Source organism: Crocodylus siamensis, chromosome 1 (assembly GCF_052110815.1).
Source record: "Crocodylus siamensis isolate JL-2025a chromosome 1, ASM5211081v1, whole genome shotgun sequence".
NCBI lineage: Eukaryota > Metazoa > Chordata > Crocodylia > Crocodylidae > Crocodylus > Crocodylus siamensis.
Window position 1 is genome coordinate 362,580,603 of NC_143395.1, and position 26,617 is coordinate 362,607,219.

Here is a 26,617-nt window from a genome sequence, read left to right on the forward strand (position 1 = left end):
TCCCAGCTGTTGCCAGATTGGTGGAAATGTTCCACCAATCCAAAGTTTCCTTCTCCAAGCCCGGCACGCTGGGTAAAAGGAGCAAGCCTGCCACAGTTAAATAAACCTAGCTGAATTGGAGCAGACTTCAGTTTGACTGAATGGACAGAAGAGACATTGGTAGCGAAAGCCATCTTTCCATCCCTAACCCCAAGTCCTAAAGCTAGCTACAGGCTGTACCCACCTCTAGTACAAATTGGAATGACATGGAGCCTCATCTTGAATAGTGCATCCAGTTTTGGGGCCCATACGTCAAGAAAACCGTGGACTAATTTCACTGGATAGAGTCCAGTGGAATGCAACAAAAATGACTAGAAGCCTGAGAAGTATGGCTTACAAAAAAAGAAAGAAAGGCTGAAAGAACTAGGGTTATTTAGTATAGAGAAGAGAAGACCATGGGGGGAATTAATAATAGTCTTCAAATATCTGAAGGGCAATTATAGATAGGATGGAAATAGCCTGTTTTAGTGTTTCTCCACCTTGACAGTCAGAAAAGTTCTTCCTAATCTCCAACCTAAATTTCCTTTACTGCAGAGTGAAACTATTGCTCCCAGTCCTGTCCCCTACAGCTACAGAGAAAAGGGTATCTACACAGAAGTTGTGGAATCTCTACCTCTGAGAATTTTCAAAAGCAGGTTAGACAAACACTTGGCTGGAATGGTTTAGTCAGACGTGATCAGTCTTGCCTTGAGCACAGGGCTGGACAAGACCTCATGAGGTTCCTGATTCTAAGGGCAGCTCTAACTACTGGAAGCTTCAACAGGTCTTAAGGCCATCAACACTGTACCCCAGACTTGCCACATACAAGCTCTCATCACCATAGTATCCGGCCACCTTCTAATAATCCATTGAGTAATGCAACCAAATCTCTGTCACATATTTGTTCCCTCCTCTGCTCTCCAGGTGGAAAAGTACATACAGTGAAGCAGTTTGTTTTGGTAAGGATCTTTTTTTAATATATATTAGAGCCCAGTACACTGGCAGAAGGAAAGGAACAAGAAAAGCCGGTGCAAAGCCAATAAAGTCAGATGTACAACAGCTGATTCCTCCCCCACACTGTGGATATCTCCAGTTGTCCATTCAGAGCATGTTCAAAATGTCTCTCTACTGCATTGCTCAAGCCGCAAAAGGGGACCTTAGTGCTTCCAGGAAAGTAGCTCATAACCTTTACAATGTTCTCTACCAAGCCTAAGGATTCAAGATACAATCTAGTAGGCACTATGCATGACAGAAGAACCTTGTTAATTCCAATTTCAATGCATAAAATGAAAAAATTCTTTTACACAGCATCACCTCTTGTAGATTTAACATAAGAAGGATGAAGCAAGGACACTAGTCATTAAAACATTGTTAGATGTGTCTTACAGTACGTTTACTAGAATACTATGAAGCACCCTAAAAACAACACTTGTCAAAATAAACGAGTGAAGGGCATTCTGAGATGTAGCAGCCTTTATTTTTCTTAAAAACATGATTTTGTTCTACTCATTAACTTAAAATCAGTTTAATTTGTAGCCAATACTCTTAAGAATAGTATCATTTGAAACATAAACCAAGTACTCTAAACATACTTGAATTTGTAAAGTCTAGTATAAACAGAACTTATTTATTTACATATTTATTTTAAATCTGCACACATGCAGAGATCTGCACAAGGGCTCTGGAACATGTTCACTTAATGGCACAACAGGATCTATTCCCTCATCCCAACAACCATGCATCCTGCCACACCACACGTTCATGGCAAGACTCATGATTATGGGATCAGAATCAGATCACAGCCACACCATTACTATTTGTCGGTGCAAGGTGAGCCCACGATCGTGATCCTGGGCTCCCCCCAACTTCAACAAGTAGAAAGCTGCGTACCCGGTGAACCAGTGTGATCCTAGGTTTAGGACCAACAATCAACTGTCATAAAGCTAACATTATTGGCTCTACACTAACCATCCTTGTTCTTCCTTCTTCCTACCAGTATAATGGACTCTAACATATCTTTTTTTTTAAATCCCTGCTAAAACAAACTGCTTCACTATACACACTTCTTCCCACAGAAACCAGAGGAGGGAACAAACATCAGTTGATTGTTGATCTCAGGTCCAGGACCATATTGGACTCAGTTGGAGATGCTGCTGGGTGTGGGGCCACATAAGGGCTGGTCCCAGAGCTCCACCATGCCGCTAGCATCAGGTTGCATGACAGGAACCCTGCCACACGTTCGATTCAAAGCATGGTAGAAACCAGGCACAAAACAGTTACACATATTTTATGGAACCAAGTTGCAGCTTATTTCCTGAACATGTGGCCAGGTTACTATTTAAGATGCAATTAACTGGTTAATTACATCTTAAGTATAAAGCCTTCCAGGGACCTAAGATTACATTATGATGCATCAAATAGTTCACAGGGTAGTCTTGTACTCAGATTTGTGCTAAACATTATTTTCAATTTCAGGAGCTGTTTGGAAAGTTCTACTTGGGGGGCAGCAGGGGAATAGCTCTTTACAACTGAATTGGTCACAACAGCAAGTCTCATTCAGGTTTGCCAATTTATCTAATAGTGTATTTTTTCATGTAAATTCTGACATGAATACAGATCTTTTGTAGATGTCAGGCCATCTTCTGTATAGACTGGCCTCACCATTTACTTAAAGGGAGCCAGTTTATATTGGCTAAGGATCTAGTACCTGGGTAAAATCTGAAATTGAACTCATAGGCCCTTTCTTCACCTTAAAGAACCTCTTGAAATCCCAACCCCCTCACCTCCCAATCCTTTTTTTTTTTAAATCTATTTCAAAGCTAGCATGGCAGCAATCCCCATTCATGTCAAGGAATACAAAGGACATTTCTGCTGAGTCCTAGCAGCTCTGCTTCAGATATGGAGACATCATTTAGGGTAAAATGACACATTACACATAAACCATACTAAAACCATGTAATGTTAATTGGTGTTAAAGTTAGAACATTCTGTGAGTTAACACATTAAGGGTTAATACCATTTCTTGCCTATACAACTAACTTGGCACTAGAAAGCTAGAGAACAGGGGCATGGCTAGGAGCCAGAACACCAGGGCTCTATCCCTGCTCTGGGAGAGGTGGTGGGAGGTTTGAGAGCAGTGCATTCAGGGAGGCCAGGGGACTGCAAATTGCTCATTTTATCTCTGTGGAGGAAGCTGAAATTACCTCAACATGAGCTAGGTAGCAGAGCTCAGAGTTAACTTTCACCTAAAGCAGCATAACTTTGAGACACTCAGAAAGCACATGGCACAAAGTAATGAGCTTTACTGTATGGATGCTTGCATTTTAAAGTGCCTTTAGTATAGTCTAAGTGTAACATGTAACTTCACCCTTACAGGCTGAATATGAAAGAGGCTTCTTCCTGCTATTGTAGTACTTGTACTCCCCTATTAAAAACAAAAAAAACAAAAAAACCCCCCCAAAAACTTACCAACATTAAACGGTCCATCCAGCATCATGAAAGACTATGAAGCCCTGGGGGCCAAGCTCAAGGAGACGGGGGTGCAGGTGGTATTCTCCTCTATTCACTCAGTAAGTAGAAGTGGATGGCACCACAAGGCCTACATCAGAGCAGTCAACCGGTGGCTTTGGAGTTGGTGCTACCAGGCAGGTCTCAGGTTCCTTGACAATGACCCACATTTGCATGCAGGGGGCATGCTCAGGTGGCATGGGCTTCACCTCTCACCTAAAGGCAAGCGTGTCTTTTCTTTCAGGTTGGCTGATCTCGTACAGCATGCTTTAAACTAGTTTCACCAGGGGATGGGGCCACAGAAGGAAATGACAACACTTCTCAGCCAAGACTGGCAACGAGCACAAGGAGTACCCAGGTAAGTAAGTGGCAGAGGTCTGGATAGTCCTGGGATCAGGGGGGTGGTGCATACACCCACAGGAGGCCTTAAATGTCTCTACAGCAATGTTCATAGTATTCGGAACAAGCAGGATGAACTTGCACTCCTGTTAGCTAACACAAACCCACACATAGTGGGGCTCAGTGAAACTTGGTGGGACTCAGTGTACGATTGGGTGGTAAGCATCAAGGGCTATCAGCCATACAGGTGGGATAGACTGGGGAGGAAAGGTGGCGGTGTGACGCTCTACGTCAAAGAGCAATACATGTCCTCAGCAAACAGCACTGGGTCAGAGGAGGGGCAGGCTGAAGTGCTCTGGGTTAGAATACACATGGGTAGGGGGAAAGGGACTTAACTGTGGGTGTCTACTACAGACCACCCAACCAGGAGGAAGAGCTGGACCAGGAATTCTCAGGTCAGCTCACAGAGGTAGTTAAGTCAAGGGACATGGTCATCAGGGGTGACCTAAACTACCCAGACATCTGCTGGTAGAAGCACTCAGCCAGGTCTGACCACTCACGTAGGTTCCTAGCCAAGATTCAAGACCTCCACCTAACCCAGGAGGTGCACAGTCCCACCAAAGGAAATGCCTTGTTGGACCTGGTCCTGGCCACAGGCTACAACCTGGTGAGGGGACTGCAGGTGCTCAACCACCTGGGCGATAGCAATCATCGCCTACTGGAATTCACCATCCGGCACAGGGTGTCAAAAGCCTGAAGCAAGGCAGCAGCCCTGGACTTCAGGAGGGCCGATTTCAATGTGTCAAGGAGATTAGTTGGTGAGGCACTGAGTTGGAAGCCCAAGAAGAGTGGTCGTTCCTGAAGGAGGCAATCCTCCGAGCCCAAAGGGTGACAGTCCCAATGTGAATCAAAGGGGCAAGAGTGCTCAAAAGCCCCCATGGCTCAAAGGCATTCAGGAATGTCTGAAAGCTAAAAAGGAGGCAAACACCCAATGGAAGGGAGGGACCATCACCAAGGAGGATTATACCTCCATTCCTCGAGACTGTACAGGGGCTGTTAGGAAGGCTAAGGCAAGACAGAACTGGGACTAGCGACCCAAATCAAAGATAACAAGAAGTCCCTTTTTAAATACATAGGGAGTAAAAAGGCGGCATCAGGTAATGTGGGGCCCCTGCAGGACACGCTTGGAAAGCTGGTGGTCGCACCCAGTGATAAAGCTGACATCTTTAACAAATTCTTTGCCTTCATTTTTCTGAGCAGGGAACAGGACATCACCCCCACCAGGATTCTGGACGGAGCCAGGAGAGGCACAGCCAGGCCCAGGGTCAGTGAAGACCTAGTCAGGAAACTTCTGGAGGGACTGAACATGTTCAAATCAGGAGGTCCAGATGATCTCCACCCCAGAGTGCTGAGGGAAATGGCAGAGGTCATTGAGGGACCCCTGGCATAGCTTTACGAGCACTCGTGGTGCACTGGCAAGGTGCCAGAGGACTGGAAAAGGGCCAATGTGGTCAGTTTTCAAAAAAGGGAGGAAGGAGGACCCAGGAAACTATAGGTCTGTTAGTCTTACCTCGATCCTGTGGAAGGTCTTTGAGAAAGTTATCCAGAACCACATCTGCAAGGGACCAGCAGGTGAGATTATGCTTAGGGGCAACCAACATGGGTTCATTAGGGGCAGGTCCCATCAGACCAACCCAGTTGTCTTCTATGACGAGGTCACAAAATCCTTGGATCCATGTGTCACGGTGGATGTAGTGTTTCTGGACTTCAAGAAGTCCTTCGACATTGTCTCTCACCCCATTCTCATTAAAAAATTAGGCGACTGTGGTGTCAATGCCTATGCAGTCAGATGAGTCGCAAATTGGCTGGAGGGCTGCACCTAGAGAGTGGTGGTGGACGAGTCATTATAGAGCTGGAGGGAGGTTGCCAGTGTGGTTCCCCAGGGCTCGGTCCCTCAGGCCCACACTGTTCAACATCTTCATCAGCAACTTGGACGAGGGGGCAAAAAGCATCTTGTTCAAATTCGCAGATAACACTAAGATGTGTGGAGAGGTGGGCACACTAGAAGGGAGGGACAGCCTACAACTAGATCTGGACAGGTTACAGGGATGGGTGGATAAGAATAGGATGGGTTTCAACACTGAAAAGTTCCAGAAAGGTTCTAGAAAAGTTCCCCAATCACCACACATTGACCAGAGTACTATCCAGACCTTTTTTTGAAACTGGCCCACTGGACAGCCATGAGTAAAAGTTAGAGAACCCATGGGGAAGAAGTTATCCTACTGCTTTTATCCACTTCATCCAACAAACATTAAATGCAAGGTGCAGCAAAGCCTTTGAGCGCAAAAGCAGTGGCCAGAACTCAGGCAAGGGTGAAACCTCTTCTGCATGAAAGAGGGTTAGAACCTGGGTCTCCAAACTCAGAGTAGGTGCTATAATTACTAGACTACTGATCTGAAACATGGGAAAGCTGTCCAACTCCTCCCACCATCAGTCACTAGCCATGTTTTTTTCTCCAACTAAAGTTGTAGGGACTTGCACAGAATTACACACATACTCGGGCAATCTTATTCCACTCCAAAGCACACATGGCCATAGTCCAGTCTTCTAAGCATGTTCATAAAACTAGCACAGAACAAATGTAGGTATGCAGGTGGAAAGCTCAAATATGAACGAGTGCCAAAAGTTGCACATAAGCAACTACATACACACCACTTAGACACATAAAAATGAAGCGCAATTTGGAAGTTAGGAAGATCTGCCTCTAATGTACACCCTCTTCTCCAGTATCATTCCCTCCAATAATGTACTCTCCCAGTTATGGACAACCCCATTATCCTCAACTCTGATTTCTCCCCAAGTTCTCACAGCCAAATTTTGTCTAAGGCTCATAGATTATTTCTGCAAAACATCTCTAAGATATGACCTTTCATATCCACCCACACAGCTAAATATCTCAGCCAAGCACTCATCGTGATCTTTCACTGCTGGCCCTGACAAATGTAGTCCTGACTGCCCACATCAATTCAGAACACTGCTACAAAGATGTTTTTCCCAACTTATTAGTGTAACCATGTTACCCTTCTCTTTATATTCCACCCATGGTCTTTTTTTCACTGTCATGCCAAAGGGAAGTTACTTCACCTCACTTCCAAGGCCTTTCACAGCCTATCCTCATTTTACCTATCATCTCTCCTTCTGTATGGAGAAGTCAGCTCCTCTCATTAGTTCATGATGCCTGCTTGTTAAAATTTCAAGCAAACACCTTTATGTTTTTTCTCTGTGTAGACTCTCATGCCTAGGAGAAAGGTCTCAAATATCTGCAAAGCTGCATCATTATGCTTCGAACCTTTCTGAAAATCTCCTTTGCTCCAATGCTTAAAAAAAAAAAAAAGCTTGACAACAGATTACTAACGTGTTGACACTGCTGCCCAATGCTGTCATTTTTTCCATATACTACCCCATCCATCTGTATCCATCTTTTGCCTTGTGCCTCAAACTTTAAGCAATTTGGTTTAGAGATAGTCTCTTTGCTTTTGTGTTTTACTCATGGTCTAGTGGAGTGGGGTCCTGGCTCACAACTAGTACTTTTGAGCATTATGATAATATAAATATCCTCATAATAGTATATGCAGTTCATACATGAAGGTGGTTGGCAGTACCCTCCACAATGGAAAGCAAGAAAGCAGCAGTAACATTTATATCACTAAGAAATTATCACAGGATAACATATCAAATTGAGAGACACTGCCATTGCTGTTACTGTTGCTGCCACCGTCAACTAAGAAGGTATAATCAGGGGGTTTGGGGGCGGGGGGGTTAGTAAATGAGTAAATAAGAGTGCACCTCAGAAATTCAGATAGGTATTTTACAATTTACAAGTATACATATTCTAGTAGGTACCACACAGATACAGGTTTATATAAATTACATATGTACAGTTATCTACATGCCAAAAATCTCCAGAAAATAAAAACCAGTGAATAATACACAAACCCATTTCTGCATTACATTTGTACCATTCCTTTTAAAAATGCCAAACATTTTCCAAAAATATGCACAAAATAGGAAGCAAGTTTCCTATTTCTAGAACCATTTCAGATTAATTCACCTGCAGCTCACTGACAGATTCCCAATGCTTAAACACTTTAAAAAGAAGCAGCAGAAAACCGGGGACAATAGTTTCATACACTATAAATTTAAAAACATTCCTTCCTGGATTAATTCTCATTAATTGTCAGCTTGGCAGGTCTTTCTTAAACCATATCATTTATTAGCTGGTCAAGGGCCTTACAAAGAACTAGCCTGTATCTCAGGATTGAAATTTTTTCTGCCTACAAATGATGAGAAGACAATACAATCTTTAACTTAACCTTGCTATCCCAGTTTTAACAATCCCATCTTATGCATAAGTATAGATGTAGATCTCCTTCTTTCATGGTCAAATTGCACTGAATGTGAAACAGCCCAAGTCCAGGTCACTAAACAAGGACAGCATACATTGCATTTAACTGTGAAAGGATATGCATACAAAATAAAAAGACAGCATACATTTAATTGCCTGTACTGGCTAAGTACATTTTTCAGTTTGTCTCATAAAACACAGTAAAAACAGCATGGAGCAACAACTGATATGAAAACAGTGAAAACAGGAGAAAGAACCTTACACATTTCTATTCTCTCCAGGTTATCATAACAAACCAAACTACCTAGCACAGAGCCCACGCATTTGAAATGATAGGCTAAATTCTATACTAAATGTCAGTTGGGTTGCAAAGAATGTAAATCATGTCCAATTTAACCTGCCTCTAACACCATACACACAAAGTCTGTGCCATTCTGAAATATTCACTGCACGATGCATTTCGATTAAAAAAATGCATGAACATATAAAACATTCAAATGTGTCTGACTGGACACATGTATCACCCAGCATTTACAGACCTACTAAAACAAGTAGAGCTTGTTTTATTCCTCTCCCTTTTGTTTGGAAGCTCTAGAGATGATCTGAAAACATATTTTTCTCCCACACAGCAGTGTTTCCCTCTGGGAAATTATTTTCTTTATGTTAAGCACTTATTTTAGGTAGCAAATATGTGAGCCAGATTTACAACACAAAACAAATGGACATCAGTTTTATATGTTTCCATAACGGACTAATATTTTTGAAGTAGCAAATTGTGTTAGGGGAAAAGAAACTAAGGGTCAATTTATTCTTTAATTGAAATTTGTCAGTCTCAGACATACATTTAACAAAATGGCTAAGCTGCACAGGGTAAATCTAGCTAAGGAGTAGTGAAATATTGGCAATCATGACATTTAAGACTGTCTAGGAAAAAGATGACAGTTGTGTGGATAAACAGTAGATACATAAAACACCAAAAAATACTTTTGTAATTCATAAAAATATATAAACCAATAGTCTACAGTACAGTATTCATCAAAGTGGAACAAACACTAAAATGTATATTCTTCAGTTTAGCATCTAAAGTATTTTCTTAAGGTAAAGAAGAATAAAAACAAGACACTTGATTTCTGCTTAACAGCAGAAAGCCAAACTATCAAAAATTAATGGGACAAAAGCATAGCTAGGCATTTTTAAAGCATCAGACCAGAGAAGAAGTCAACTTTAAAGTATTAACAGTTTGACACAAATCCACAACAGCAAGCAAAGAGCAAATTCAGAGCTCAGGATGAAAATCATCCTGACATTCTGTCCTCAACTCATCTTCCTGTGCCAAAGGACTACAGGCACTTGGAAAAGGTAAGATCACACATTATTCTTTTATATACCATCATGATATATCCACCAGGATGATGCCTAATTATCAGCCACAATTTTCAACTTTAATCCTGTGTCCTTAATTTGTGTTCAAAGAGAGATAGTATTTAAAGTGAATTTAAAAACTTTAATTTAAAAATTGTAACTCCAACAAGTAGGCGTGTGGGCGTGTTAATAAATGTGATCAAATTTACAACAGATACATACTAAGGCCCCCAGTGCAGATGTTACACTTAAGGTACAATTAGCCTGTTAATCAGGTCATAAATAGTAATCTGGCCACATGTTCAGGGAATTAACGGCACCACAAAAAGGGAAACCAACCACAAAAATATTACACAAAAAACGTGTAATGATTTTATGGATAGTTTCCATTATGATTTAAACTGAACATGTAGCAGAGCAAGGTCTGCAACAGGGTCTCTAACTGGCCCCTGGTGCAGTCCCCACCAGCTGACAATCCACTGACTGTCAGCTGGCCCTGGGACCACACAGGGGCTCAAGATGGCCCTGGTGTGGTCCCTACCAAGTGACAATCTGCTAATCACTGACCAGCTCTAGGGATCACACTGCCGCCAGTTTGAGCCCTAGCATGATTCCAGAGTTCGCTGAAAATCAGTACATAGTTGGTCACCCAGTTTTCAACTTGCCTGTGCAGGGAATCTTGAGATCAGGATCCTGGGTTCCCACTACATTGATAAATAAGGCACAATTGGGATCTGACCTGAACCCCAAAAATCACGTCCTGCCATGCATGCGGCATGAAAGGCAGGGCAATTGTGTGATGGGATCTGATCCCTAATCCCAACCTTTAAGAACTTCTGTTAACAGCTAGGGAGAAAGAAAAAATAAATATTGGAGACTTCGGTAATGCATGGACATGATTTTATCAGTGACAAATTACACCAAGAATTATCACTGATATCCTATAGGGCTTTTTTTCCCCTCTATTTTGACCACAGCAATAGTTCTGTACTCAATACCATTTTTACACAAAGATACAGAAAGTCTGATCTGCAGCTGACTCTTAGCCAAGACTGAGAGAGATCATCGTCTGAAACTTGAGGAAATAATCTGGAGGAAGAGAAATTGTCACTCTCATACCTACTTTGACCCCAGAACTCCTCACTAGTAACTCACAGGGGAAGTCAGGTTGTTCCTCTCAAGGTTGTTGATAAAAACACATCTCCAGGGCATGGTTAAAACTGTTCATCACTGCTTGAGCAGCTTTCCTGGTACACCATTAGATGACAAAGTCATCCAGAAAAATAGCTGTGTGCTAGCAGCATGGGTAAAAATGGATGATAATGCCTAAAAGACCTTCGTGAACCTTCTCTGGGTAGCAGGCAAACTGAAAAGAAACGCTTTTACTGGTAATGCTTCAGAACATGGCCCCAATCCAGCAACATAGAGCACATGGACAAACTATGGGGAATTTAGGCAGGCACTTAAGTGCTCTACTGGACAGAGTCCCGAGTTATGCCTTGGAGAAGTAGGTGGCAAAGATCAGATCCTAGGAATGCTGTCTAGCACCTTAGAAGAAAAAAATTTAGGAGGTCCCCCCATGTATGTATTTGGTAGCTTTCAGGGAAAAGTTACTCCAGTTCACTGACCTTACCAGTTATTTTCCATGAAGCAACAATGACACTAATACTGGGGATTGTGCTAAAGTTTTGAGAGGTATAAAATTGTATAACTTTTGAAAAGAATAAAATATGAACCATCCACAGCCTATGCTTCTGACTTTACTCTTTTGATCCAAACAACAGAAAGTCTCAGATTATCTCTCAATAACAGTATGGAAATATTTTCCTACATGTGGAACTATTTCTCCTTACTCCTGCTGCAGGTAAGGGCAAGATAAACTTCACGGTGACAGAATGTACCCAGCATACTTAAAAGCCATGATTTGTTTGGGTGGAGACAGGAAATAATTTTCCTCTGGCTCCTCGCATCTGATTTTTGGATTCCAGCACTAAGACCTGGGATTTTATGGTTTTTGCACACAAACTGCTGCAGAACAAATACTCTAAAAATAACTGTGTCCACACAACCGGTTTTTAATCTGCTTTCTTTGGAATCAGTGTCTACATACAATACTGCCTCCTTCTGAAAGAAGTACTCTGTGGGCACGTCCAACATGTGCAATTAAGTTGAAGCAATAAACTCCAACACTCATTGCACCAGCTTATTGCTCTCAGGCATACTGTTTGAACGTGCGCCCAGTACCACAGCATCTTGAGCTGGGTTGGAGCAGGAGGTGGGGGGGCAGTCAGTTTGCCAGCCAAGGCTGCTCTGACCCAGCTCAACATGCTGCAGAGGGACTGGCTCAGGCATCAGGGTGCTTCAGTGTGGAACTAGTCAGCAGGCAGCCCCCCCCCATTGAAGTGCCCTCATGCCCCAGCCAGCCGCATCAGCGTCTACATGTGCACTGCTGCGGAGTAAAAATCTCAGCAGCAGGATAGTATTTGTATTTACGAGTACTATCCTGCTGAGGAGTTTATTAGTTCACTGCAACTTAATAGGGTTGCATGCGTAGATGATGAGATGTTTACTGCAGAACTAATTAGGCAGCTCTGCAGTAAATGTTTCGTGTAGACACACCCTGTATTTTAGAGCCTGGTACTTTCTCCTGCTGCTGGGTTCTATACATTCTGGGAATTTTCCCCTTCAAACCACAATTTAGGATACTTACCCAGCAATTATTTGACTTCTGGAACATGAGATCAAATGAGCAAGTCCCCATGTTTCTTCTACTGATTTATCTGGCCAGGGTTGGTTTTTCGTTTTTTTGCAAGGCAGCGCCATTTTCAAACTTCTGTCAGCCAGCATAGAGGGAACACTGCTGTGCGTAACAGTCTTGACAGTCATTAACGCATGAGGTTGCTTCATATGTAGGTGCAATCACACAGTCGGGTAGCTTTGGCAGCCAGCCACCATGCTGCAGAACCCATCTGGACACAGAAGGAAGGGGAAGTGGGGGAGGGTGAGATGAAATCGAGCAGCGACTTATAGATGAGCCTTTCCTCTAACAGCTTCACTCAGCAGACTGCCATCTCTGGGCTCAGGAAACTAGCACTGATTGGCACGAAAGGATAGTGCTGTGACTGGAATGATCAGCAATGGCAGCAGAATTTCAGGGAGGCAAAGGCCACTTTCCCAGAGATCTACTTAGCGATCACGTCTGAGGCTGTGGCACACCAACAAGGAAGTTTCTCCATGTCAAGGGGAACATGTGTCCATTGCAACATGGAAACCTGCCACTACAGCACCCCAGATTACTACCCGTCAGTAGCTAACAAGTTTGGGGTTAGTAGATCAACCTGTCAGGGTTACCATCATGGAGGTAAGCGCTGCTATTTAAAAAAAAAAAAACAAAGGTGGGGGAGAAAGATGTACTGGAGGCAATGCACAGGAAGTTACTCATGATTTTGAACACTGGAGGACCCTGAACTATACTGAGGACCTGATATGCCATGTATGTGTTCTCTATCTTTAATATTAGAACAGAAGGAGATAGCTCTCCCTGGTGGTCTTCTCCATGGCACAGCTGCTATTATTATTCTTCAGGGGCGATGCTAATGTTTTGCAAAACTCACACATTACTTTTTTTGCTCCCAGGAGTACCATTGATATTAATACCATCAGGATTATCCTTACCATTCAGGGACCTAAGTTTACCCTCTTCTCCATGGCTTACAAAGTCTTTTAGTGGTCATTTGAGTAAAAGAAAGGACTTGTTCAATTTTACCACATGTAGGAGACTGAAATTTGTTTGGAAGGCTGAAAGGTAAATGGCACTGAGTAATTGTGAGACTAGAAGCAGCTAAACAATACCTGCCTCCTTGTTGTATTTTGCACAGCCATCTGTAAAAACAATATAGGAAGCCTCACCAGAAGGGTGGGAGACAAAGGTGCAGATACTTTCAGAACATTGTGCACAGCTAAAGTTGTCTGAGCAAACAAGCAGTCTGTGGGCTGAAAGCAATGAAATAAGAAGTCTATGAATCTGATAAGGCAAAAACTGAACCCTGCAGTTACTGGGACAAACCACAAAATTTAATAGATGCCAAGAGTCTGATTACAGTTAGCAAAAGTATATCTGTACCACAGCACTCCTGAGAACACTACAAAAAGAAGCATACCTTGCCCATCTGCTCCCTCTCCTATTTCACACGCACCAACACTGGAAATACCACATTTACTAAAATATAAGACAAGGTGTGCTTTCCCCCCAACTGGCATGGGGAAAAAGGCTCTCGTCTTATAACCGCATACTCACTATGAATATGAAATCTCATACCCATGCTAATCAAACCCATCTAATACCCATGCTGCTATTCATAATCACTATGAATTTAGGAAATCTCACTAAATACATTGTCTATCATGAGCTCAGGAAATTAGCAAGTGAGGTACCCAGAAACAGGAACATTGGTGAGATGGGAGTACACATAGGGTGGCTGTTTCTCAAGGAAACAATCCTTAGGGCACCAAAGAGGACTATCCCACTGCACATCAAGGTTGGTAAAGGGGCCAAGAAACCCTCTTGGCTGAACAGGGAAATCCAGAAAAGCCTAGGGTTGAAAAAAAAGGCATACAAACTGTGGAAGCAGGGGATACCCACCCAAAGAGGAATATACCTACTTGGCTCATACTTGCAGGGAGTCAGTTAGAAAGGCCAAAGCATCAATAGAACTCAGGCTAGCAACAAAAATTACAGAGAACAAAAAGTCCTTCTTTAGGTATACAGGAAGCAAAAACAAGGTGCATGGCAACACAGGACCCCTACAGGACAGACCAGAGCAATTGGTGACAGATGGGAGGAACAAAGCTGAGCTCTTCAATGAGTTTTTTGCATCTGTATTCCTGAACGTGGATAAGGACATCTCTCCTATTTGGACTATAGACAGGCACAAGGGGCACATCAGCCCACCAACAGTTAGCACCAACCTAGTGAAGGGGCGCTTGGAGGGGCTGGATGTGTTCAAAATCAGCAGGCCCAGATGATCTTCATCCAAGGGTGGTGAAGGAATTGGACACTGTCATAGATGAACCACTGGCACGACTGTTTGAGCACTCATGGCACTCAGGACAGGTCCCAGAGGACTGGAAAAGGGCCAGTGTCATTCAATTTTCAAGAAGGGGACAAAAAAGGAGCTGGGTAAGTATAGGCCAGTTAGTCTCACCTCAATCCTCAGAAAAACCTTTGAAAAAATTAAGGACCACATTTGTGGGAGTCCAGCAGGAAAAATAATACTGAAGAGCAACCACCCACATGGATTCCTAGCAGGTAGATCCTGCCTGACTATCCTTGTTTATTTTTATGATCAGGTCACCAAATGCTTAGACAAAGGAATCAAAGTAGATGCCATTTACTTGGATTTCAAAAAGGCCTTCAATACCTCATCCCATTCTTATAAATAAACTAAGTGGCTGTGTCATAGATGATTACAAGGTCCGGTGGGTAGCAAATTGGCTTATGGGATGCACCCAGAGAGTGGTGGTGAACGTGTCGGTATCGACTGGAAAGATGTGGGCAGTGGTGTCCCCCAAGATTCAAGCCTTGGACCAGCGCTGTTCAATATCTTCACCAGTGACTTGTATGAGGGTGTGGAGAGCACGCTGTCCAAATTCACAGATGACACAAAATTATGAGGCAAAGTAAACCCACTGCAGGGAAGGGAACAGATTCAGGCAGATTTGGACAGGTTGGAAAAGTGGGCAGAAAAGAACAGGATGAAGTTTAACAAAGGTAAGTGTCAAGTGCTGCACCTACAGAGAAAGAATCAACAATACACTTACAGACTGGGGGGATGACTCTCTAAGCCAGAGGTGGGCAATTATTTTGGGTGGAGGGCCGCTTACTGAGTTTTGGCAAACTATCAAGGGCCACATGACAGGCAGCCAGGGGCATATCAATATTAAATTTCAAATTTTTTAGGGGCCCCATGGGCTAGATAGACTGGCCTGGTGGGTAGCATCCAGCCCGTGGCCATGTTTTGCCCACCCCTGCCTAAGCAGCGCAGCAGCAGAAAGGGATCTCGGAGTCATGGTAGACTCCAAGATGAACATGAGTCATCAATGTGACGAAGTGATAGGTAAAGCTAACCGCATTCCGTCATGCATTAGCAGGTGCATCACGAGCAGATCTAAGGAGGTGATAATTCCCCTCTACTCAGTATTGGTGAGGCCGCAGTTGCAGTACTGCATCCAGTTTTGGGCACTGTACTTCAAGAGGGATGCAGATAACCTTGAGAGGGTCCACAGGAGGTCCACTCGCATGATTAAGGGCCTGCAGGTAAGGTCCTTTGAGGAGAAATTGAGAGACCTGGACCTCTTCAGCCTCTGCAAGAGAAGGCTGAGAGGTGATCTTGTGGCTGCCTATAAATTCATTTGGGGGTGGAGGTGGCAGGAGCAAGAAATAGAAGATACTCTGTTTACCAGAGTACCCCTTGAGGTAACTAGAAACAATGTCCACAAACTGACAGAGAGAAGATTTAGATTAGATATCAGGAAAAACTTCTTTAGGGTAAGGGTGACCATAATCTGGAATGGGCTTCCAAGGGATGTGGTGCTCTCCCCTACCTTGGAGGTCTTTAAGAGGAGACTAGAAAAGCACCCAGCTGGGGTCATCTGACCCCAGTGCTCTTTCCTACCTAGGGCAGGGGGTCGGTTTCGATGATCTACTGAGGTCCCTTCTGACCCTAGAAATCTATGAAATTAAACTTCTCCCAGAAGCAACATGTGCTCAGCAATGGGAACTAAATATGAAGTAGGTTACATGCAGCCAGCACTGAGCAGAACTATAAAACACAGTCCATGTTGGGGAAACATGCTGATGGAAACTGTTTTGGGGTTTTTTTGGCTCTTAAAAAAAAAGGAAAAAAAAAAAAAAAGCAGGCATTCCCTCTAGAAGGAACTGGCACCAGGCCTGGAGGTACTATAATACCAGCCTGGCACCCTCCCCTTGGTGCCAAAAATGCTACATTTGATATGCTGATTTTATTTATTTGCAAAAAAAACCAAAAACACCCCCCCCCCCAACAACCTGTCAAATGACCACTACAATTCACTTGGCAGATCAAAATATACTTTGACAGTTAAGCTATTATAGTCCCACTGCACACACACACCTATCACCTTTCCAGTGCTATCGCACATTGTTCTTTCAGAACTGACCTCTGAACATGTCTATGCCAGTCGCCTCTCTGCCATATGAGGTCTGCCATTTCTTTCCCATCAATCTCTTCTGTCTCTCTGTAGTACCAGTACATTTCATTCAGCCCTGTTTTAATAGTCCTCGACTGTGCTATGAGCAGGACATGCTAATGGGAGCCTACAACAAGGACAAGCCAGTACAGCCCCTCTGAATAAACTGCACAGTTAATGCTGTCCCCTGCAGCACCAACCCTTTTTCAAGTTATAGTGAGCCATGACACTGCATACTTTTTCACTGCCTCTTCACTCCCACAAATGAGCTGTGCCTTTTCTGTCCCATTTCCAATGAGTCAGGTTTCTTCACTACCCTTAAATGCCTGGCAAACATCAAATGGGACCCCAAACAGTTCACGTAGAATCCCTCTATCACCCCCTCTCTCAGTCTCATGCATATGATTAGTGTGGCTCCATCCTCCACGAAGTGAAGCCAGACCAGGTTGCCCTGCACCTCATCTGACAACAAATTTTTGGAGCATCCGAGGAACCAAGACAAGAACACCTGGTTCCAGGCATGAACGGGGTCTAATTAGCACATGGCTCCTTTATGGAGGGTATCTCGAGTACGTATACATACTGAGCAGTGCCGAGTTATGAGGTCACAATGGCTAGAAATGCTGTTAACTCTACTGGGGCCCACCCCAATGAACTATATTTGGCTTTGGACTAACAACATGCATAGTTCTGCTCAGTCAATAGGATTTGGAACTAATTTGGCTAATTCAACCTGGAACACAAAAAAACAATAGTTAAAAAAAAAAAAGTCTGTGCTATACATAAGTAGGTACAAAAGTGCTCCTTGAAAGTGTGTTTATAGAGTACCTGTGCTAAAACTTGCAGCCTGTGACCCCTGGCACATCAGAGACCTGTGTCACACACAGGCAGAGTGGAGGATGAAAAGAAGAATGAACAGGGTACGACCAGGGTTTTATTTCCCCACTGCTCCTCTCTCACTTGCAAGCTCCAGCATTTAAGGTCTAGAAACTTCTGATTCAGAGGCTGCATCCCCAATTCCTCTGCTCTATAACTACTGATGCTCCTTTTGTCCAAGAATTTGTCCAATCCATTTTTGAATGAGGCTAACCTGTCAGTTTTCACAATATCTGGGCTAGGGTCAGAAGTTACACATAAACTGGTTTAAGCAATCAGAAACTGGTTTAAACCTGTAACAGAACACAAGGTCAGTGCACATAAACCAGTTTCAAAATGGCTGAAACTGGTTTAAGATCAACCTGGCTGAATATAGTAGCAGACTTAACTGATCTGGGTCAAACCAGTTTATGAAACTTCTGTTCTAGACCTCTTCCTGGTTCAAGTTAAATCACAGTCCCCCAGCATCCCAACATGCTTTCCAGCCCCGGGCTGGGCTGTGCTCTCTGCTCCAAAGAGCAGGGCTGGCCCCACCCCTCTGCTTCCTAGCTGGAGCGGTGAGGACTGACTGGCAAGGGGGCAGGGGGGCAAGCCTAGTTAAGGATTCTGCACCAGTCTGCACCAAGGGGACTAACCACCCCCCAGGCAAACCCCCGCTGGGGTCTGGGGCCAGGGAGGGAGGTTAAACACCTCTAGCCCCGCTCAAACTTACTGCTGGCTGCAACTGTGGACTACAAATCCTAGAGACACCTGGAAGCAGGAAGAGGAAGTTATAAACAACGCTGCAGAGTCCTGCTGCTGTAAATCCAGACTGCAAATCCCAGAAACCTTGGGAGCAGTAGGAAGAAGTAATGAACACAGCCAGAAAGCCATGCTCTAGCACCCCCTGGCTTCTGGCCTTAGCCACTGCAGGCATGTAGCTAAATTACTTGAATCAAAGGTAAATGACTGCTCACTTCTGTTTCAATTTAATCTGTGCAGTTTAGACTAACCTGCAAAGACTGAATCGATTCAGCCTCAGGCTCTTTGACTGTCTGTAACTAGCCTTGGTGACAATGAGTTCCACACTTTAATTACACACGTTATAGAACAGAACTTCTCTTTGTTAGTTTTAAAATTACTACCTACTAGTTTCATTTTTTAACCCCTAGCTCTTGTATTGTGAGAGATAGTAAATAAGGAATCCCTATTTACTTTCTCTTTGGCATTTAGTATTTTGTAAACCCTTATGTCCATCCTCCCCAAGTGTCTCTTTTCTAAACTGAATAGGCCAAGCCTTTTTAGTCTCACCTTATACAGAAGCACCTCCATACAAGGAACTGACACCATCTTTGCTGCCCTTATCTGTAACTTCTATAGTGCTTCTACATCTTTTCTGAGGTGTGAGAACCAGAACTGGTGACATTATTCAAGGTATGGATGCACCATGGATTTATAAAAGGGGCATAACGATACTTTCAGTTGTGTTTACAATTCACTTCTTAATCCCCAACATTTTGTTTGCCTTTTTACAGCTGCTGAGCACTGAGATGATTTTAGCAAACTGTCCACAATGACTCCCAAAACTTTCTTTTGTGGTAACAGTTAATGTAGAGCCCATCATAGTGTAGGTATAGTTTTGGGTTATTTTTGCTCAGGTATATCACTTTACACTTATCTACACTGAATTTCATCTGCCATTTAGTTGCCCATTTGCTCAATAACACCAGTGGTTTGTTAAACCACTACACCAAACATCTGGTATTGTACATTTTGGGGAAAAGATGAACACATCAACCCAAAGGAAACAGAAACATTCAAAGAAGTTGGAAAGCAGGGGTTGGGATTGGTTCTGGTATGCCTAGGGCCCTGGTATCGTTAAGTTTTTGTAGAAATAAGTAGTGCCAAGCCGATAAGGGTGTAGAAGTTGGAAAAGATTCTCAATTTATATCTGTCCAAAACAGCAGTAACTATCAAGCCCTAGGAACAAATATTTGTTAAACCAGCCCTACAGCTGTACAGTAATAGAGATTATAATACTATCACAAAAGCTCAGTTCCCATTACAACCAGGCTGGTTGCCTGCTTGGCTATCAGGAGCAGTCTGTTTCTTTAGTTCCTTCCTTGGACTCTTGAGAAAAAACACCTTTCTTTCTAAAGGCATCTCCTGTTAGAGGAGGTTCTGGGACTACAGTATCTTTGATGCCTTCAGTAAGGTCCACAGCATACTGAGGTTTAGTAGTCTCCACCCTGGCAAAAGTTCTGTCCAGCTGTGCAAAGACAATTAGGCCACTGCCAAGTCTTGTGTCAGTACTTTTTTTTTTTTTTTTTTAATTCTGTCAAAGCAATTTCCTTTTGCTCCAGCATTGAACGGTGTTCTGGGAGCAGCACTGAGTAGCATCCTAAGACAGATGCCTGCTTATACTCACATTAAAGTGACTGCTACTAAGGAAATTTCCTGCCCAGCAGCTGAAAGGAAATGCAGGACCTCTGCTTAGTTCTATGTACATGCACAAGACGTGGCTGCTCTGACACTGCCAGAATGTTAATTCAAGTAAATGATTCCAGACAAGCTTAACTGCAAATGTAGCATTGCTGCCAGTATCTGAATGAGATGATATCTAGCCAACTGTACCCCAGAGAAGTAAAGAGCTAACAAGTAAACAGCAGGTAATTCCTAGTGAACATGTCTACATGTGCAATTAATGAGACTGAATAAACTCTGGACCAATCTGCTCCAGAGTAAACTACTCCTGGGTGCAGCATCTACACATGCACCTGGGTTAGCAGCAACCAGGGTTTGAACCATGGAGCAATTCAGACCAGGGCTGCTTCTGCTTTGCTCTGCCCCCTACAGCAGCCAGCAGGAGGTCCAGGCTCTGGCTGCAGCTGCCTAAGTGCCAGCCACAATCTTTAAAGGCTGCCCTGCCCTTTGTTCCCTGGCCACACACTTCTCTGACCCACTGACACCCCTCCAGGATGCAGTCCCAAGCGCCTGTGCCTAACATGCCATGGACTCTCCTTACCCTCCTTCCAGCAGCGGAAGCCCACACCATGGCCTTCTGCTCACCACCACACTAGCCATTCTCCAGAACCAAAACGATGGCCACCTGGCCCCGATGGCTCTCAACCCTGTCCTCCCCACCATGGCCCTGGCCCAGCCCGTGGTCCCACACACCCACCAACCTGGGCTACCTGCCTCAAGGGATGCTGGAGCACCTTCACAGGCCACCTTAAGTTCACAGAGCCATCATCACAGCCTGCACACTGCACAACATCTGTGAGGCCCAGGGAAAACTCTTCTGAGAGACCTGGGTGGAGGAAGCATGACAACAAGGACTTTTGGCAGCAGGAGTGCGAGTTGTGGTGCCAGTGATGATGGCCCAGCTCCCCTGAAGACCTGGGTGAGCCATACATCCAACAGCGGCAGCCAGGACACAGTATCCACAAGGTGCTCACAGACTGCCTCCTCCAACCCCTACAGTAGGGCATCTGAGCGACTGCCCACACACCCTGAGTCCACATGCAACCCCAAGAACATGCACGCTACAGACAGCTGTCAAACCCTAAACTTTATCTCCCTCCCCAGCACAACAGATGCCCCCTACCCTCCCAACAAGATACCCCTCTCACTATCCCCAATACACACCACTAATAAAGAACCCTCATCCCCGTGAAACTACATACAGTGTTTATTGAAAAGTGTCAGGGGAGGAACAGTGGGAAGGAGGCACTAACGGCGCAGGGCCTGGAGGGAAGTGCCTAGCACCCTGGCTTTCAAGGTCTAGATGCTGTGGCAAGGCTGGTAAGCCAGAGGCTGGCCCAGGACCAGGTTGGGCACTGTCCAGCCCACTGAGTCCACTCCCCTTCCTCCTCCATGGGGCTGGGGCCAGCAGACCCCATATAGGGAGCTGGTCCCACCGTAGGCACCTCCTACTCAGAGGCCACATTAAGCCAGGGCAGGTGGTGGACAGTGGGTGGCCAAGGCGCCAGGGGGCTAGGATCTGCAGCAGGGCTGGGGACCCTGCCTGCTGCAGGTGGCATAGCACCTTCTGCCATGCCCACTGGGAAGCCTGCGGCAGGCCCACAGGTGGCTGCCAGGGGAAGGCCAGGGCCTGGATGCCAGGCATGGCAACAGACACTGCCAAGGCCGGAACCATACTAAGAACACAGTAACTCTCCTCACTGATGGCTGCTGCCCAGCACACCACCTTGTATTGCTACTCCTAAGTCTCGAGCCTCTACAGGAGGGCGAGGTACACCCTGCAGTCCTGTAGTCCACCTAGTCCATCTCACAGAGCTCTCAGCACCAGGTCCAACTCTCTTCCCTCAAGGAAGACTGTCTAATCCAGGCTCTGGCAGAGGCAGTGCATGTGAGGAACACACCTGCAGAGGCTGGAGTCATCCTTGGGGGTCCATCTCCTGTGCTGCCAGGGGGTTCTGCCCTGCATGCAACAGCTGGTTCTGCAGAGCAAGGGCAGAAAGGGGCATTGTGAGAGTTTACAAAATTTCAAAGATAACCCCTAAACCAAGGGCAGGTAACGCACAACCCCTATGGACAGTGTGGGTTATGTGCAGACAGGTACCCAGGGGCCATGGTAAGTTGCCCAGGCAGCCCCTTCAATGGGTGGCTGTGACAGGAGTATCACTATCAGAGCCTTTCCGGGAGTGGCTCCACCCTCCTGTAATGGGCCAACAGCCTGCTTACTCCTGCGGCTCCTCGCTGCCCCCCCCTCTCACTCTGGGGCTGGGACCAATGCACCCCGCAAATGCTACACCCTCTCCGATGCCAGGAACCCCCATGCTACTGGGGAGTCCCTATGAGGCCTCCTCCAACCCCTAATAGCCTCACCCAGTCCTCCAGTTAAAAACAGTGAACATAAAAACACAAAGCCCCTGGGCTACAACATAAAAAATAGACTGTCCGATCAAACCAGATTCACTCCCTACTACAGGGTAAGGGGGGGGGGGGGTGAGGGGGAAGGTAGTCTCCCCAGCCCCAGCAGCAACCAGGGAATGTTCACACCACCAGAGTTCTCCCCTCTGTCTATCCTAGCTGAGTTCCTAGTCCCACAGCTGCTGGAGAGGAACTGCTCTCCTGGCCTCCTACTTGGGCTTAAGAAGGGCTAAGCCCTGCCCCTTCCTGTCAGCTGGTTTTACTGGTTGCCCCTGGCAACCAGCACCTGTGCAGCCCTGGTGACTGGCAGCACAGCCTCCCCCTTCCTGCCACTAGGGGTCTCTCCTGAGCCATCTCCACTTTCAGGCACAGGGCACCTGAGTGCACTGTGACAGTGGCCACCAGAACAGCCTTTCCTCCCTGCTTCTGCAGTGGGGGCAGGGAAGCCACTTGCCACAGGCAGCTCCAAACCTGCCACAGTGGCACCAAAGTGATTCTTCCCCCCACAACTTCTACTCCCTATAGGTTAGACACTTTGCTCCCATGCTGCCAGGCCTGTGGCACCCCTGTTCTGAGTCAGGGGCTCCTGGCCAGCTAGGATGCAGACTTGGCAATGGCCCTTTCCTCTCCCCTCCCCTCCCCCAGACAGGCTTCTCTGGAGAGGCACCCCAGGCTAGGGGCCCCACTGCACGCAGGATGCCACTGCATGCAGACTGTGCCCCAAGCTTGCCCCTGGTCAGAATTGCCCAAGCATGCTACAACAAGTTATTTGAGCGCTCTGAGGGCTGCCCAACCCACTATGCCCTGCTGCTACTGATTGCAATGGTTCTCGCTAAGGGGCAACTGAGAACCTGGCACAGGGTCCTGAGCTTCAATGGTGCCCCAAGACAAGTCCAAACTTCCCTGTAATGTGTGCCACCTGGAGGGGTATCTCTACCTAACCCTAGAGCCAAGGAGATGCTGCTGCTATCAACGAGTTTCTCCACGTGTGACAGGCTACTGGCTGCCTAGCTTGAAGACAGGTACATGCTCAATAAAATTTTGAAATGTTTGGGGGAGGAAAACTCTGGCAGGGGGGTGGGGCAGCAGAGCTCAGCCACGCAGGACAAGGAGGGAAAGGAAGGGCCCCCAACCAAGAGCCAGCAGGGGAGATCATGCTCAGGGGCAATCAGCATAGGTTCAAAGGCAGGTCCTGCCTGACCAACCTGGTTGCCTTTTATGGCCAGGTGACTAAATCCTTGGATGATGGTGTCGCCATGGATGTAGTCTTTCTAGACTTTAAGAAGGCCTTTGACACTGTCTCTCACCCCATTCTCATCAATAAAATTAAGCAACTGTGCCATTGATGTCTACACATTTGGATGAGTAAAAAATTGGCTGAGGGGGCGCACCCAGAGAGTAGTGGTGGATGGGTTGTACTCAACCTGGTGAGATATGAGCAGCGGGGTCTCCCAGGGTTCCGTCCTTGGGCCCACACTGTTTAAAAATCAGTGACTTGGACAAGGGGGTGGAAAGCATGCTGTCCAAGTTTGCTGATGACACTAAGATGTGGGGCAAGGTGGACACATTTGAAGGGAAAGAAAGGCTGCAAATAGACAGACTACAAAAGTGAGCAGATGAGAATAGGATGAGTTTCAAAGTAGCCAAATGCAGGGTGCTGCACCTTGGGAGAAGGAATCCACAGAATACATACAGGCTGGGGAGTTCCCTTCTTGAAAGCACAGAGACAGAATGGGATCTTGGAGTCATTATGGACTCCAAGATGAACATGAGCTGCCAATGCCAGACAGCAGCCAGCAAGGCCAGCCATACCTTGTTGTGTATCCAGAGATGCATCTCAAGCCAGTTGAGAGATGATACTCCCCCTCTATGCGACTTTGGTCAGGCCGCAGTTGGAGTACTGCGTCCAGTACTGGTCACTGCACTTCAAAAGGGATGTGGCCAGCCTGGAGAGGGTTCAGAGAAGGGCTACCCGCTTGGTGAGAAGGCAGCAGGACAGGCCTTATGAGGAGAGACTGAGGGACCTGAACCTGTTCAACCACAGTAAGAGGAGGCTGAGGGGGGACCTGGTGGCTGCCTACAAACTTATCAGGGGAGATCAACAGGAAATAGGTAGAGCCTTTTTCTCCCCAGCACCACCTGGGGTGACGAGGAAAAATGGTAATAAGCTGATGGAGAACAGGTTTAGGTTAGAGATCAGGAGGCAATATTTTACAGTTAGGGTGGCCAAAATCTGGAACCAACTTCCCAGGGAAGTGGTCCTTGTCCCTACCTTGCCCAAATTCAAGAGGAGGTTGGATGATCACCTGTCTGGGGACTTGTAAATCCAGCATTCATTCCTGCCTCTGGCAGGGGGTCAGGCTAGATGATCTGTTCAGGTCCCTCCTGACCCTAGCTACTATGAAACCTCCCATGAGGGGCCCCTAGCTCCAGGCATGCAGCCTGGGGATGGGTTGGTGAGCTGGCATGGGAACAGGTGACTATGGCATCTCCTGCCCCCCACACCTCCTCCCTATGTGCAGCTTACCGGGCAGGTGTGGCAGCCACTGCTGATGGTTAGATAATATCCCTAGCCATGGAGATCAGGTCCAGCTGGCCAATGTGTCCCAGGGTGCCTAAGTGCGGCACTTGGCCACTCAGGCAATGACCCCCTCCAGCAACAAGCTGCAGCTGGTATCAGCAGGGCACATCCCTGTGATGCAATGCCATATGGGACAGAGGTGGGAGGACTCTCAAGTTTGTCCAGTAGGACTAAGCTAATACAGATGCTTGCATAAAAATCTTATTTTACAGTCATCCAGAAATTAATTCAATCTGTTCACAAACTGGATTATCCAATCCACAAGAAGTGCTTGTGAATGTAGGGCATTTTAATTCAAAACACAGACACACACACATTTAGACAAGCTGTATTAGGGGAGAAGGGAATTCCAAATTAAAGTACATGAATAAAGGAGTCTACTGAAACTTAGTTAATTATTTCTTAAGGGTCACACAAATTTCACCCAAACTTCTTAAGGGTTTGCTTCAGTGAAGAGACTCGATTAATTATGGATTAAGAAATCTTCCTTGGCTTTTCCAGGATACCCATTCCACTGGTGGCCTAGCCCCTTGCAAAACTGTAAAGTGAATACCACTATCTGCTATCCTCCAACGTAGCAGAGACCAAATCTGTACACAGGCATAATTGTGAAAAGGCTAGATCAAAAATTAGTGCTAGCATTTTGCTATAAATGCAGCACAAATCTGTTCTTATCTTTTCCACCTGTCCTGGATGAAAGTTTTATATTCATGGGCCAGTTTCTAAGAGAACTGTATTGCCATTAATTGCTATTAAAGTTTCAATACAAGCTTGACTGTTCCACTTTTTGAAGTGAAATACATGGGTGATGATGAATCATGATCATACAAAGTGATACCATAGTCCAGAAAGAATCTAAAGGTAAAATCCTAAGCAAAATGTACTTGGAAAGAACTGAGGGGAAAAAAGCCAAGACAGTAAAAATCAAAGCTTTATCCAGCACATGAAAAATTATGCTTCCATGGGCATTACTAAGAGCTTTGTATACAAATCTTTGCACTGCAAAAAGCAGGTTACTTTATTTTATACCTCTTACATTATAGTCCTTTTCTTCCTGCTTCACATACCCACATTTTCCCCTCTTCCACATTCACTGGAATCTATTAAATCATCCTCCTTTGCTTCCAACTTTCTCATTTGATGTTTTCCTTTCCATCCCTACTCCCATCTGTTTTTTAATGTCCTTGCCGCCAGGAACACCCAACACCACACTGCAAGGACTCTTCATTCAGTTTATAAAATGAAATGAACGACACAAGCAATCTTCTGTTGAAGCTAATAGCACTTCCCTGAGGGCAAAGGGGGGGGGGTGTAAATCACCTTTTCAGAACCAAATTTGCAGCAATTAATAAGAAAGTTTAATGGCCAATACTGTAATTTAATAGTTACAACAGATAGCTGCTAAAATATAGCATCACATATTAAAA

The 26,617-nt window shown here is 45.3% G+C and overlaps 1 protein-coding gene across 9 annotated transcripts in view; it reads right to left on the reverse strand.

The window, feature by feature from the left end:
* Positions 1 to 26,617, reverse strand: part of ENOX1 (ecto-NOX disulfide-thiol exchanger 1) — a 536,440-nt gene that overhangs the window by 468,532 nt on the left and 41,291 nt on the right. The window contains exon 1 of one of the 9 annotated variants that reach the window (XM_090025256.1): positions 12,342 to 12,360. The exons of the other annotated variants lie outside the window; for them this stretch is intronic. The gene's annotated coding sequence lies outside the window, so the exon portion shown is untranslated. Of the gene's footprint in view, positions 1 to 12,341; positions 12,361 to 26,617 lie in introns of those variants that run through there. 9 annotated transcript variants of the gene reach the window in all.